We start from the raw sequence: 14159 nt of genomic DNA on the forward strand, positions 1-14159 counted from the left end.
GGCCGCACAGTCCAGTAAAAAAAAACCAAAAACACAAGCTCCTTACCTCTACCCGAGCCCGCGCTGCTCCCTGCTCCTGTGTCGGTGGCTGCCGCCGCACTGCCTGACACACAGCGAGTACGCGATGACGTGCACCCGCTGTGTCAGAGGCAGAGCGGGGAATGATGGGGGAGGGAGCGTCAGGTGACGCTCTCTCCTCCATCATTGCTTTGAACTGTACCGGCAGACGCCGGTATAGTTCAATGCGGCGGGGGAGTCAGCGCTGGCGGCAGGCGGGCCCCCATGCCTCACAAGGGCCCCATAGCGGCTGCGTGACTTGACGCTAGCTGGGGGCCCCTGGAGGAGCGGGGGCCCCAGGCAGCTGCCTGGTCTGCCTGCCCCTAACGCCGGCCCTGATGCTGGGACCGACGTCTCCGCTGAGCAGGCTCCACTGTGGCAGGAGAAGAATGGGAGACCGCAGCGGAGATGGACCGAGATTCCCACTGTGCAGAGGCAGGAACTCGACTCCTAACATTACCCCCCCTAGGGCCCCCCCTCCTTGCGCCTCGCTACGTTCGAAGGCAGCAATGAGCTGCGGAGCCCGAATGTGCTCAGCAGGCTCCCAGGACCTATCCTCAGGACCGTAGCCCTACCAGTCCACCAAATAAATTTTTTTGCCACGAACCACCTTGCACCCCAAAATAGCGTTCACCTCGTAATCGTCCGTAGACGAACCCAATGTCCCGGCAGATGACTCAGAAAACCGGGACATGTATACGGGCTTAAGCAGGGACACATGAAAGGTGTCGGTGATACCTAGGCGTGGAGGAAGGGCTAGACGGTAGACCACAGGGTTAACCTGTTCGAGGACCTAGAAGGGACCCAAGTAGCGAGGTGCAAACTTAGTGGACTCAACACGCAGCCTGATGTTATGGGCGGAGAGCCACACTAAGTCGCCAGGAGCAAAGGTCGGGGCAGGGTGCCGATGTGCATTGGCGGAGGACCTCATTCTCTCCTTGGAGGCCTGGATAGCATCCTGAGTGCGGTCCCAAATGTCTCGTGCCTCCACTACCCAGTCTGCCACCCTGAAATCAGCAGAGGACACGGGCATAGGCACAGGAACCCGCGGATGTTGGCCGTAATTAAGGAGGAAAGGAGTCTGAACGGTGGAGTCGGCTACAGCGTTGTTAAGGGCAAACTCAGCCCACGGTAACAAGGATGCCCAGTCTTCCTGCCTGGCAGAAACAAAATGTCGTAAATAAGTGACCAGAGTCTGATTGGCCCTCTCAACCAACCCATTTGTCTCGGGATGATAAGCCGAGGAGAGATTTAACTCAATACTGAGTAGACGACAAAGCTCCCTCCAGAATCGAGACGCAAACTGGGGACTCCAGTCACTGACAATCTTGTCCGGCATACCGTGTAAGCGAAAGATATGCTTGATGAACAAGGCTGCCAGAGCCCATGCAGACGGTAGCCGTGGAAGAGGCACCAAATGAACCATTTTGGAAAAATGGTCGGTGATCACCCAGAAAATGGTGCAATTACGAGACTTGAGTAAGCCCACCACAAAGTCCATCCCGACCATCTCCCAGGACCTGTCCGCCACCGGCAGAGGATAAAGCAACCCAGCTGGCCATTGCTGAGGGGACTTGTTCTTGGCACAAGAGACACACGCCCGAACATAGTCTGCGACATCACGAGCCATATGCGGCCACCAGTATGTCCTCGCCAGTAACTCAGATGTCCTTTTGGAACCAAAATGTCCACCCACCCTGGACGAGTGTGCCCAAGAGAGAACTTCCGGTCGCAAACTGGATGGTACAAAAGTCTTGCCCGGAGGCACAGACTCTAGGGAAACCGCGGCCACGGTTCTCAGGCTCTCAGTGGGGACAATAAGCAAAGGCTCCTCTTCCTCCTCCACAGATGACACAACGGAGCGAGAGAGAGCGTCGGCACGAATGTTCTTCTCCCCAGAAAGAAAATGGAGGGTGAAATGAAACCGGGAGAAGAACAAGGACCATCTGGCCTGGCGAGAATTTAACCGCTGGGCTGTCTGCAGGTACACCAAATTTTTATGATCTGTGAAGACTTGGAATGGAAAATGAGCTCCCTCCAAGAGATGTCTCCACTCCGAGAAGGCCAACTTCATGGCTAGCAACTCCCTGTCCCCGATGGAATAATTCCTCTCTGCTGGTGATATGGTCTTAGAAAAGAAGAAGTAAGGATGCTTCCGACCTTGAGCATCCTTTTGGAAGAGGACTGCTCCAGCACCAACAGATGAGGCATCCACCTCCATGAAAAATGGCCTATCTACATCGGGGCGATGTAGGATGGGAGTGCTAGCGAAGTGTGACTTTATGGAGTTAAAGGCCTTGGAGACCTCCTCAGGCCACAATTTGGGATTTGCCCCCTTCTTGGTGAGGGCAACCAAGGGAGCTACCAAAGTTGAGAAGTGCGGAATGAACTGGTGATAATAATTAATGAACCCCATAAAGCACTGCACCGCTTTAAGAGAATGGGGTTCCTGCCAGTCCATCACGGCCTGTAGTTTGGCAGGATCCATAGCCAATTCCTGGGCGGAGATGATATAGCCTCAGAAAGGTAAGGACTTCTGTTCGAACATACACTTCTCCAACTTGGCATAGAGGGAGTTTGCCCATAGGAGGTCGAAGACTTTGCAAACATCTCTCCGGTGGGAGTCAATATCTGGAGAGTAGATGAGAATATCATCCAGATAGACTACGACCGAGGTGGTGAGCATATACCGGAAGATGTCGTTCACAAAGTCTTGGAAAATGGCGGGGCATTACAGAGCCCGAAGGGCATCACCAGATATTCATAGTGCCCATCCCTGGTGTTAAAAACCGTCTTCCATTTGTCCCCTTCACGGATGCGAATCAGGTTGTAAGCACCCCGCAGATCTAGTTTAGTAAACACCCTTGCTCCCCGAAGCCTATCGAAGAGCTCAGATATCAAGGGCAAAGGAAACTTATTCTTAATGGTGATGGCGTTAAGACCCCTGTAGTCTATGCATGGACACAGTTCCCCATTCTTCTTCTGCACGAAGAAGAACCCAGCCCCAGCAGGTGACACTGACTTCCTGATGATCCCTCTTGCCAGATTCTCTTGAATGTACTGAGACATTGCCTCCGTCTCCATGAGAGATAACGGATAAACTCGACCCCAGAGAGGCTCAGCACCAGGCAAAAGATCAATAGGACAGTCATAGGGGCGATGGGGCGGAAGGGTCTCTGCCGCCTTTTTGGAGAATACGTCTGCGTAAGACCAATATTGCTTGGGGAGAGAGGATAGATCTGCGGGTACCTCTGTTGTAGCAACCTGAACGCACTCCCTCGGACACCTACCCCCACAAGATTCAACCCAACCCAAAATTCTGCCTGAGGACCACTCGATATGAAGAGAGTGGTACCGTAGCCATGGTATCCCCAACAGGACCTCATCAATTCCCTCAGGAATGACGAACAGAGATATAATCTCCTGATGGGATGGTGACATGGACAGAGTAATAGGGATGGTCTGGTGCGTTATCTGTGAGGGCAGTGTCGACCCATTCACCACTCGTACCATTACTGGTTGAGCTAGCATAACCAGGGGTATTGCGTGACGTTGGGCGAAGGCTGAAGACATAAAATTGCCCTCCGCCCCAGAGTCCATGCAGAGCTCTACCGAGTGGGAGGATGAGCCTATAATTATTGTCCCCTTAAAGGACAATTTGGAGGCAAACGTCGCCATGTCTAGTGTACCTCCACCTACTACCACTAGACGCTGACGTTTCCTCGACCACTGGGGACATCTGGTGGCAAGATGTCCTGACTGCTGGCAAACATGACAGACCTTGAGTGCACAAGCGGTCCGGGACTTAGATCCCTCACATGACACTACCATGGCCTCATGTGACTCAGGAACCAGGACCGGAGATTCCAGAGGTTTGGCAAAGGTGGGAGCCAGCCAAAACCTTTGCTTACACTGGGCTCGCTCTAACCTCCGCTCGTTAAAACGGAGCTCAATATGAGTAGAGACGGATATTAACTCCTCCAGTGTGGCAGGAATCTCCCTAGTGGCCAGAGCGTCCTTAACGTGATCAGCCAGCCCCCTCCAAAATATGGGGATAAGGGCTTTATCCGACCACTCCAGCTCAGAAGCTAAAGTACGGAAGTGGACGGCAAATTGGCTGACCAAGGACTCACCCTGAGTTAATGCCAGCATTTGGAGCGCCATGTCATGGCTGACTCGAGGTCCTAAAAAGACCTGTTTCAGAGTGCTCAGGAACAGCGGAGCACTCTGCACCACATGATCGCCATGCTCCCACAGCGGTGTAGCCCATTCCAACGCCCTGTCCGACAAGAGGGACACAATAAATCCCACCTTAGCTCGCTCTGTGGGAAAACGTGCAGCCAGGAGCTCAAGGTGAATAGAACACTGACTCACGAATCCCCTACAGGATTTGCTGTCTCCAGAAAATTTCTCTGGCAGTGGAAGGCGAGATAATGTCAGAACAGGGGTGGCAGTGGACAAGGTTGCTGCACAGCAACTGTGGTAACATCCACAGCTGAGGTTGAGCTCTCGAGAGCCACCAACCTACCCTCCAGTTGCTGGATATACCGCAGTGATTGCTGAATGTCCGCCATTTACTAGCCAGACCCTGGCGCTAGTATTATGTTAGGGCTAGCGGAACGCACCAAATGGATATAAAGACTTTATTATAATATATGCATTCGCAGCCCGGGGTCCACCGTGCAGGAGAACCTGCTGCTAGCAAATGGCAGAACTAAATGGCGGTATGAGCTACCTCTGTTAATTCACAGAGTAGCCGTAAACTCAAAGCACTGCGCCCTGTTAAACTTCACAATGGCACAGGCTAACTACCCATACGAGAGCAGTCAGTGGTCATGCATGCACACAAAACTCCTCGCCGGAGGTGCCAGCATGCTAGGGCCTTATTTCAGCCAGGTCCCTGAATACTCAAATACACAAACTCCTCGCCGGAGGTGCCAGCATTCTAGGCGCTTATTTCAGCCGGGTCCTTGAACACAATCATACGTGACCACACTGGCGCAAAGTACAACATAGAACAGTACTAGCGCATGGCCGCACGGCCATGCGAGCCTTAAATAGTTGCAGCTCGTTCAGGACCTTCCTAGAAGGACCAATGAGAGGCTGCCACAGAGCGTGAGCACCTGCAGGACCTTCCTGAAGGACCAAAGGCCTTAGCTGCAGTGTCTGATCATGTGACCCTCGATCTCCACTGAGAGATCTTACTCTGGGCATGCTCAGAACTAGAAAAGCAGGACTTAGTCCCAGAAGCATCTGCTCGCCGCTGCCCAGCACTGACTTCAATGGCGGAAGCAGGAAAAGCAGCAGTAACTCTCTGTACAGAGTCAGACTGAGCGAGACGCTGGGACCGACGTCTCTGCTGAGCAGGCTCCACTGTGGCAGAAGAAGAATGGGAGATTGCAGCGGAGATGGACCGAGATTCCCCCTGTGCAGAGGCGGGAACTCGACCCCTAACATCCACCATCACAAAAATTACAGTATTACCTGTTGACATGGGTTGATCAGTGACAAAATCGACCAATAAATGAGCCCAAGGTCTACTGCGAATCGCTAATGGTTGTAGTGACCCAGAGGGACGAGTATGAGAGGTTTTAGAACTCGCACAGACACAGCAGATGGATACATACTCCCGGACATCATGATGTACCCCTGACCACCAAAAACACTGAGTAAGAAGACCTGTGGTGACTTTGTTACCGGCATGTCTGTCCAAGACCACATCATGATGTTCACTAAGAACTTTCAATCTGAGATACACAGGTACAAACAGTTTCCCTCACGGTCAGGCAGCAGGGGCATCCCCCAGAGGCTCAACAACCTCTTTCTCAAGATCAGAGCATATAAACACAATAACCACCCCTTTTTGTAGTATAGGAACCGGTTGACAGTTATTTCCACCCCCAGGAAACAACAAGATAAGGCATCCGTTTTAATGTTCTTTTTCCCTGACCTATATGTAACAAAAAAAGTAAAACCTGGTGAAGAACAATATCTATCTTACCTGTTAAGGTGATAGACATTTCGTAGACACTAGATATACAAGATTCTTATGATCCATGATCACGATAACCAGATGAATTGCCCCCTCCAAAAAATGACGCAACTCTTCAAAGGCCCACTTGAGTGCCAAGTGTTCCCTGTTACAAATATAATAATTTCTCTCTGCAGATGACACTTTTTTTTAGAAAAGTATGCACATGGATGCCATTTAACAGTAGACATACCTTGCGACAATACAGCCCCCACCCCCACTTCAGACATGTTGACTTCTATAATAAAAGGCTGAGTGACATCATGCTGCATGAGAATCAACGCAGATGCAAAATGCTCCTTCAAGGTATCGAATGCCTCCCTTGCCGAACTGGACCACTTGAAAAAGTCTGTCCCTTTCCAGGTCATATCCATCAGAGGTTTTGCCACTACTGAAAATTTTTTGATGAACTTATAGTAGCAGTTGTTGAACCTCTAAAACCTTTCTAATGCCTTCAAATCCTTAGGACAATCCCAATCCAGTACCGCCCAAACTTTCTCTAGATCCATACGAAAACAGGTGGACGATAAAACATATCCTAGAAAAGGGATCTCCTCAACCAAGAACATACATTTATTGTTTCTGAGTATCTGTAAGACCTGCTTTACATATACCTGATGTGACTCAAGGTCAGGTGAATAAATTAATATGTCATCAAAATAGATTACCACAAATCTTCCTACCATGTGACTAAAGATGCAATTTACAAAGTGCTGAAAGACGGCGGGAGCATTAGTCAATTCAAATGGCATCACAAGGCTCTCATAGTGTTCCTCAGGCGTATTGACAGCAAATTTCCACTCATCCCCCTCTTTAATACGAATGAGATTACACACTCTCCTGACATCCAGTTTAGAAAGCCATTTTGCTCATACAATCTCATTAAAGAGGTTCGGGATGAGAGGGAGCAGATCCAGATCCTGGACCGTGATCTGATTAAGTTTGGGGAAATCTATGTAGGAGCATAACCCCCTATCTTTCTTAATTTCAAAGAAAAAACCCCACCCACAACAATGGGGGATGAGGATGGTCTGATCTTACCCTTTGCCAAACTTTTTGCAATACAGTCCTTCATGGCCTGCCTCTCTGAACCAGAGATATTTTATAGTCTGCTCTTTGGCAGCTTGTCCCCAGTGAAAAGATTAATGGCGTAGTCATAAGGATGATGGGGACGAAGTTCTTGGCACCCCTGCCCCGAAAACACATCCCCAAATACAGTGCCAATGCTGTGTTCTTGACAATACTCACTCCACCTTACTACCACCTGAGTCTGCCTATCTACCACAGGGTTGTGCAGAGTGAGCCATGGAAGTCGAAAGAAACACAGGAGAGGGCAGACCCTCTAGCACATAACAGTTAATAGCTTCTCAGTGAATGGCCCCTTCGATGGAAACTATGGGTATAGGTCTGGACAGTGTATGTGGTTTGAGGCCCAGGACCTGGACGAACCTAGCATCGCTCAAGTTAAGCACCGCCCCGTTGTCCAGAAAGGCAGAAACAATCACCTTATTTTTGCCTAGATGGATTTCAGCAGGCAGAAAAAATTATGTCCTACCCAGGTAGGAGATGTGTACACTTGGGTTGCTAACCTCCCCGCAACCTGAGTTCCTTAATTTTCTGGTGGCTGTTTACAGTGGTATAGGGCAGGACACATGCCCAGAAAATAGCCCTTAGTTTCTACCACAGTAAAAACATACTCCCCTTTGCGCCAAACAACAGACTGCCTTCCAGAACTAGTTGCTCCAAACAACTGCATAGGTTTCTCAGATGACTTAGACCAAGTTTTCCTTGGCCCCGGACCTCCAGCACATTGGGAGTCTCTGTATGTCTCTGGTAAAGACGGTGGTCCACCCAGATGGACCAGAGACATGGACACCTTAAGGGAAACTGGAGTCTCATACATGGCTTAGTCATCCTTGACTCTTACTGATAGCCCTTCACAGAACTGGCTGCAAAGTGTGGGGTCATTCCATTTAATGTCAGTGCACCACCTACAAAACTTGGAGCAATACTGCGCCACCAGCCGCTCTCCCTGCTAAAGCTGACGTAGAGTGAACTCAGTCAGGGAAATTCGGTCGGGATTATCATATTTGGCCCAGTGGCAGAAAAAATCCCTCCATTGTCTGGAGCGACTGGAGTCAGACAGGAGAGAGAATGCCCATGCTTCGGCATCACCCTGAAGGGGAGAGATTATTCCCACCCGTTGTTCCTCGGTTCCTGAGAAACAAGAACATAACCTGAAGTATAGCTTAAAGGCCTACCTGAAAACACCAAACTTGTCACCCCCCCCCAGAGAACTTGGGAAGAGGGGAGTAGTAGTGTACCGTAATACACCAACCAGACTAACAAGGTAATAGTAACATGGAAAAAGGAAAATACCAATAGTTAAAACATACACACACAAACAACAGAGGTAAACACCAGGGAGTGGAAGATGGGGTTAAAACAAAGTAGGAAAAGAATGTGAATTATCACACACTATGCCGATAGATGCTACTTCGCAGGTGTGGCCAGCACCATCTTAGAGGATACATTTTTTTTCTCTAGCAAGATGGCGCAGCCGACGCCTACACAGTAGCAGCTAACGGATTATTTCTTTTTTTATTTTGGCCATTTCTCCTTTTCAGAAAAAAAGATACAAAATTTATTGCTGGAAAATTCGGAGACGTCAGAAGTTTATAGAATACATGAACAATTTACATTTTACTCAAAAATGTACCTATAAGAGAAAAATCAGAAAAACTGAACATGTTGCAGTGGTCTCTTAATTTTTGTCAGAGCTGTATATATATATATATATATATATATATATATATATATATGTGTTCTTTCCCTGTGAATAAATATATAGTATACAAACAAACCGTGTTGTTCTCACTTTTCCTGGGTCCACCATTGAGTTTTATGCAGATGCTCCCGGTGTCTGGCATTGGCTGTGGTGCTGATGTCACATCAACAGCATGGCAGCCACTTAGTCAGCTTAGCTGCTCTGCCAGTGTAGATGGCACTACCTCCAGAGCTGCTGATGGCACTGATTGGCTGCAGCACTGTCAACTTCATGTCAGCGCTTCTGACACCGAGAGCATCGACAATTACTCGAAGCATTGGTAGTGAGTACAGTGAGATATGTTTCTTTGCAAGAACCTGGAGCTGGGAAAATACTTATACTGAAAGGAAACAATCCCTTTAACTGCATGACCATTTTATGTGTGGGAGGAAAATCTGATATTTCTAGTTACATATGAAACCGTAGGACCTTTTGTACAACAGAATGTGAATGGTTTGTAGAGAATTTGTGTAGTTCATTCTGCAGGTTAATCAGTTTATAGCATAGAGCTGAAGAACATTGACTCTTCTGAAAAATCTCTTGCATTCGGACATTTTGGCCATTAGAAAAAGAATGTCTGTATAATTTGACAGCTCAACACAAACTTTAAAGTAAAATGTGTTTTCTGATAAAGTGATAACGTGTCAGTTTGATGTAGAGTGAGTGTGTTCAAGGACAATTCAAGTAACAATAAAAGGGAAGTAAAGTCAAACAATGCCAATCTCTGAGCCTTCAGAGTTGTCATAGTGACAACACTATCTAGGTCTATAGCTTAGTTTTTATAAAAGCAATCAAAAGAAGACAAAGAACAATTCAGGCATATAAAGCAGTAAATACTAGTTGGCTTTTGCACTGCATTGATTTTTGCATTCCTGGACATATGTAAAATGAAGCTCAAGGGTTAGTTTTCAAATGTAAATCTAATGTACCGTATATACTCGAGTATAAGCCAACCCGAGTATAAGCCGACCCCCCTAATTTTGCCACAAAAAAACTGGGAAAACGTAATGACTCGAGTATAAGTCTAGGGTGGGAAATGCAGCAGCTACAGGTAAATGTCAAAAGTAGAAATAGATGCCATTAAAAGTAAAATTGAGACATCAGTAGGTTAAGTGTTTTTGAATATCCATATTGAATCAGGAGCCCCATATAATGCTCCATAAAGTTTATGATGGCCCCATAAGATGCTCCATATTAAAATATGCCCCATATAATCCGGCATAAAGGTTAATAATGACCCCATAAGATGCTCCATAGACACATTTACCCAATATAATGCTGCACAAATGTTGATTATGGCCCCATAAGATGCTCCATACAGACACTTGCCCATAAAATGCTCCACAAATGTTAATTATGGCCCGATAAGATACTCCATACAGACATTTGCCCCATATAATGCTGCACAAACGTTAATTATGGACCCATAAGATGCTCCATAAAGATATTTGCCCCATATAGTGCGGCACAAACCTTGATTATGGCCCCATAAGATGCTCCATACAGACACTTGCCCCATATAATGCTCCACAAACATTAATTATGGCCCCATAAGATACTCCATACAGACATTTGCCCCATATAATGCCGCACAAACGTTAATTATGGCCCCATAAGATGCTCCATAAAGATATTTGCCCCATATAGTGCTGCACAAATGTTATGGCCCCATAAGATACTCCATACAGACATTTGCCCCATACAATGCTGCACAAACGTTAATTATGGCCCCATAAGATGCTCCATAAAGATATTTGCCCCATATAGTGCTGCACATACGTTGATTATGGCCCCATAAGATGCTCCATACAGACACTTGCCCCATATAGTGCTGCACAAACGTTATGGCCCCATAAGATGCTCCATACAGACACTTGCCCCATTTGCTGTTGCTGCAATAAAAAAAATCACATACTCACCTCTCCATCATTCAGGCCCCCAGCACTTTCAATATTCACCTGACTTCGTTCCGGCGCCGCTCCATCTTCAGCGTCTTCTGCACTGACATTCAGGCAGAGGGCGCGCACTAACCACGTCACCGCGCCCTCTGACCTGAGCGTCACTGCAGAAGATGCTGAAGACGGAGCTGTGTCCAGAACGGGGAGCAGGTGAATATCGTGCAGTGCTCCCCCTCCCCATTATACTCACCTGCTCCTGGCGCAGTGCAGTCCCTGATTCCCCAGCGCCGCAGCTTCTTCCTGTACTGAGCGGTCACCGTTACCGCTCATTACAGTAATGAATATGCGGCTCCACCCCTATGGGATGTGGAGCCGCATATTCATTACTGTAATGAGCGGTACCATGTGACCGCTCAGTACAGGAAGAAGCTGAGGCACCGGGGAGCCAGGGACTGCACCGCATCGGGAGTAGGTGAGTATAATTAGACAGCCCCCGCTCCCCCTCCCCTGCCGACCCCTGGGTATGACTCGAGTATAAGCCGAGAGGGGGACTTTCAGCCCCCAAAAATAGGTTGAAAATCTCGGCTTATACTCGAGTATATACGGTACCTAAAAAAATTAGTGTGTAACAAAACGACATTTTGTACTAAGATCTTGTGAACATGACACTGAAGAATAGAAAATGGAGAAAGTTGATGATCTCAAATAGATATCTGTGAAATGACACAAGTCATGGTTGCCAATTTAATTTTCCTAGTTTTTCTGGACAATGTATCCAAAAATCATAGACAGTCACCATTTTTTTCACAAACACATTTTAAAACCAAAGTAAATCATTAAAATTGTAACTTTTAGTCTCCATAATTATAAATTTTACTTTTAGTCCACAGCTCAAAATAGTTTTATGAACATATTAGGCTATGTTCACATTTGCGTTGTTTGGTGCAGCATCGGTGACGCAACGCAACCAACAATGCATGTACACAACGCAGCATTTTGCGACGCATGCGTTGTCATAAGATCCTACAGATGGGGACTTTCAGCACAGGGAAAACGCTACAAGTAGCGTCCCCTGCGCCCTGTCTTGTGCGTCTATATGACGCATGCGTCGTAAAACGCAGTACAACGCATACCAGCGCATGTCCATGCGCCCCCCATGTTAAAGACGCATGCGTCGGTGAACATAGCCTTAGCAGCATTCACTGTAAACTGAAAATTATTATGTATTTTAAAGCACAATAAACTCCATAAGGACATACTCATTTTAGTCCTTTAGGACAAAGCAATTTGTTTTCATTTTTGTCATGGTCGTGTTCCAGAAGCAATAGTGCTTTTCTTTTTCTTTCAACATAGCTATTTGTTTTCTAGGATGAGTTGTCTTTGTCACTGGCAGCATTTTCGGATACTTTAAGTAAATGTTATGTCAAGGAAAGCGATTTAGTGGATGATTTCCACGCTGCTGAAAGTACTGAAACATACAGTATATACATATATATATATATATATATATATATATATATATATATATATGTATATATATACTGTATATAGGTTTTCACGAATATTTGAGCCCATGGATCTATTATATGTCCATTTTGCAAGCTGGCGAGAAAATCTCGCCGTACGGAAGCCATACGAATGCCATACGGATGACAAACTGATACTTTTTGGAGAAAAAATGGCATCCTCACATTGAATACGCATCACTGTTCAGGAAATTTTCTGCTTATCTTGGCCGTAAAAAAGGGACCGTAAATCAGAGAGTGGTGTCACATAAAATACTTAATAAATAACATTTGCCACATGTCTACTTTATAACAGCACAATTTTTAAAGTGACTTTTGGGGATCAATATAACTGAAAATACCCAAACGTGACACCATTCTAAAAACTGCACCCCTCAAGGTGCCTAAACCACATTCAGGAAGTTTATTAACCCTTCACGTGCTTCATGAGAACTAAAGCAATGTGTAAGGAAAAAATTAACATTTTACTTTTTTTTTTTTTTTTTTTACAAAATATTGACTTTGGAACCAATTTTTTTATTTTAACAAGGGTATCAGGAGAAAATGGACCACAAAATTTGTTGTGCAATTTCTCCTGAGTACGCCGATACCCCATATGTGTGGAAAATCCACTGTTTGGGTGCATGGTAGGGCTCAGAAGAGAGGAAGCACCGTTTGACTTTTTGAATGCAAAATTGGCTGGAATCAATGGTGAAGCCATGTCGCGTTTGGAGACCCCCTGATGTACATAAACCTTAACCCTAACCCTAACTCTAACACACTCCTAACCCTAATCCAAACCCTAACCATAATCCCAACCACAAACCTAATACCAACACACCCCTAACCCTAATCCCAAACCCTAACCATAACCTTAACCACAAACCTAATCCCAAAACACCCCTAATGTTAATCCCAACCCTAACTGTAATCCTAACCCTAGCCCTAACCCTAACCATAACCCTAGCTCTAACTCTAACCCTAGCCTTAGCCCTAAACCTAGTCCTAGCACTAACCCTATCCCTAACCCTAGCTCCAACCCTAGCCCTAACCTTAACCATAACCCTAACCCTAACTCTAATCCTAGCCTTTACCCTAACCCTAACCCTAGCCCTAATTCCTAGCCTTAATCCTAACCCTAATTTTAGCCCAACTCACTTTAGCCCAACTCTAATCCTAATGGAAAAATGGAGATAAATATATTTTTTATTTCATTATTTTTACCTAACTAAGGAGGTGATATAAGGGGATTTTATTTACTATTTATTTTATTTTGTTCACTGTGATTATGTCTATTAAAAATTTCCTATTGCAGCTGGGTGTCGGCCGGCAGATCTCAGCGGGTGCACTGCGCATGCGCCTGCCATTTTCTCCTGGAATAAGATGCTGGCGATCCGGGGGACTTCACAGGGGCATGCAGGCACACCAGAGGTACGGGGAGTGATCCGGGTACCAGGGAACCCTATTTTTCTCTCCTCTGATGTGTGATCACATCAGAGGAGAGATAAATTATATGGAAAATATGACTTATTTTGCGGTCGCCGTTATATACCATTAATAACGTCGATCGCAATACCGGGGTCTGTAAAAACCAACCAGAATCATGTTCTCTGGTGTCTCAAGTACCCCCAGTAGCTGAGACCCGAGAAATTCCAACTCTGGGGGGCACTATACCCTAATTCCTCAGCACCATTAATTAACGGCACTGTGGTTTACGTACCCTTAACTGCTGCCATTAAAAGGCGTATCGGCGGTCATTGAGGGGTTAATCTAAATCATGTAGGAAGGCTCATTAAAGGTTCGATATTGAATTTTAGGATTTCTACTTCCAATAGGTAAGC

Source organism: Ranitomeya variabilis, chromosome 2 (genome assembly GCF_051348905.1).
Source record: "Ranitomeya variabilis isolate aRanVar5 chromosome 2, aRanVar5.hap1, whole genome shotgun sequence".
Lineage (NCBI taxonomy): Eukaryota > Metazoa > Chordata > Amphibia > Anura > Dendrobatidae > Ranitomeya > Ranitomeya variabilis.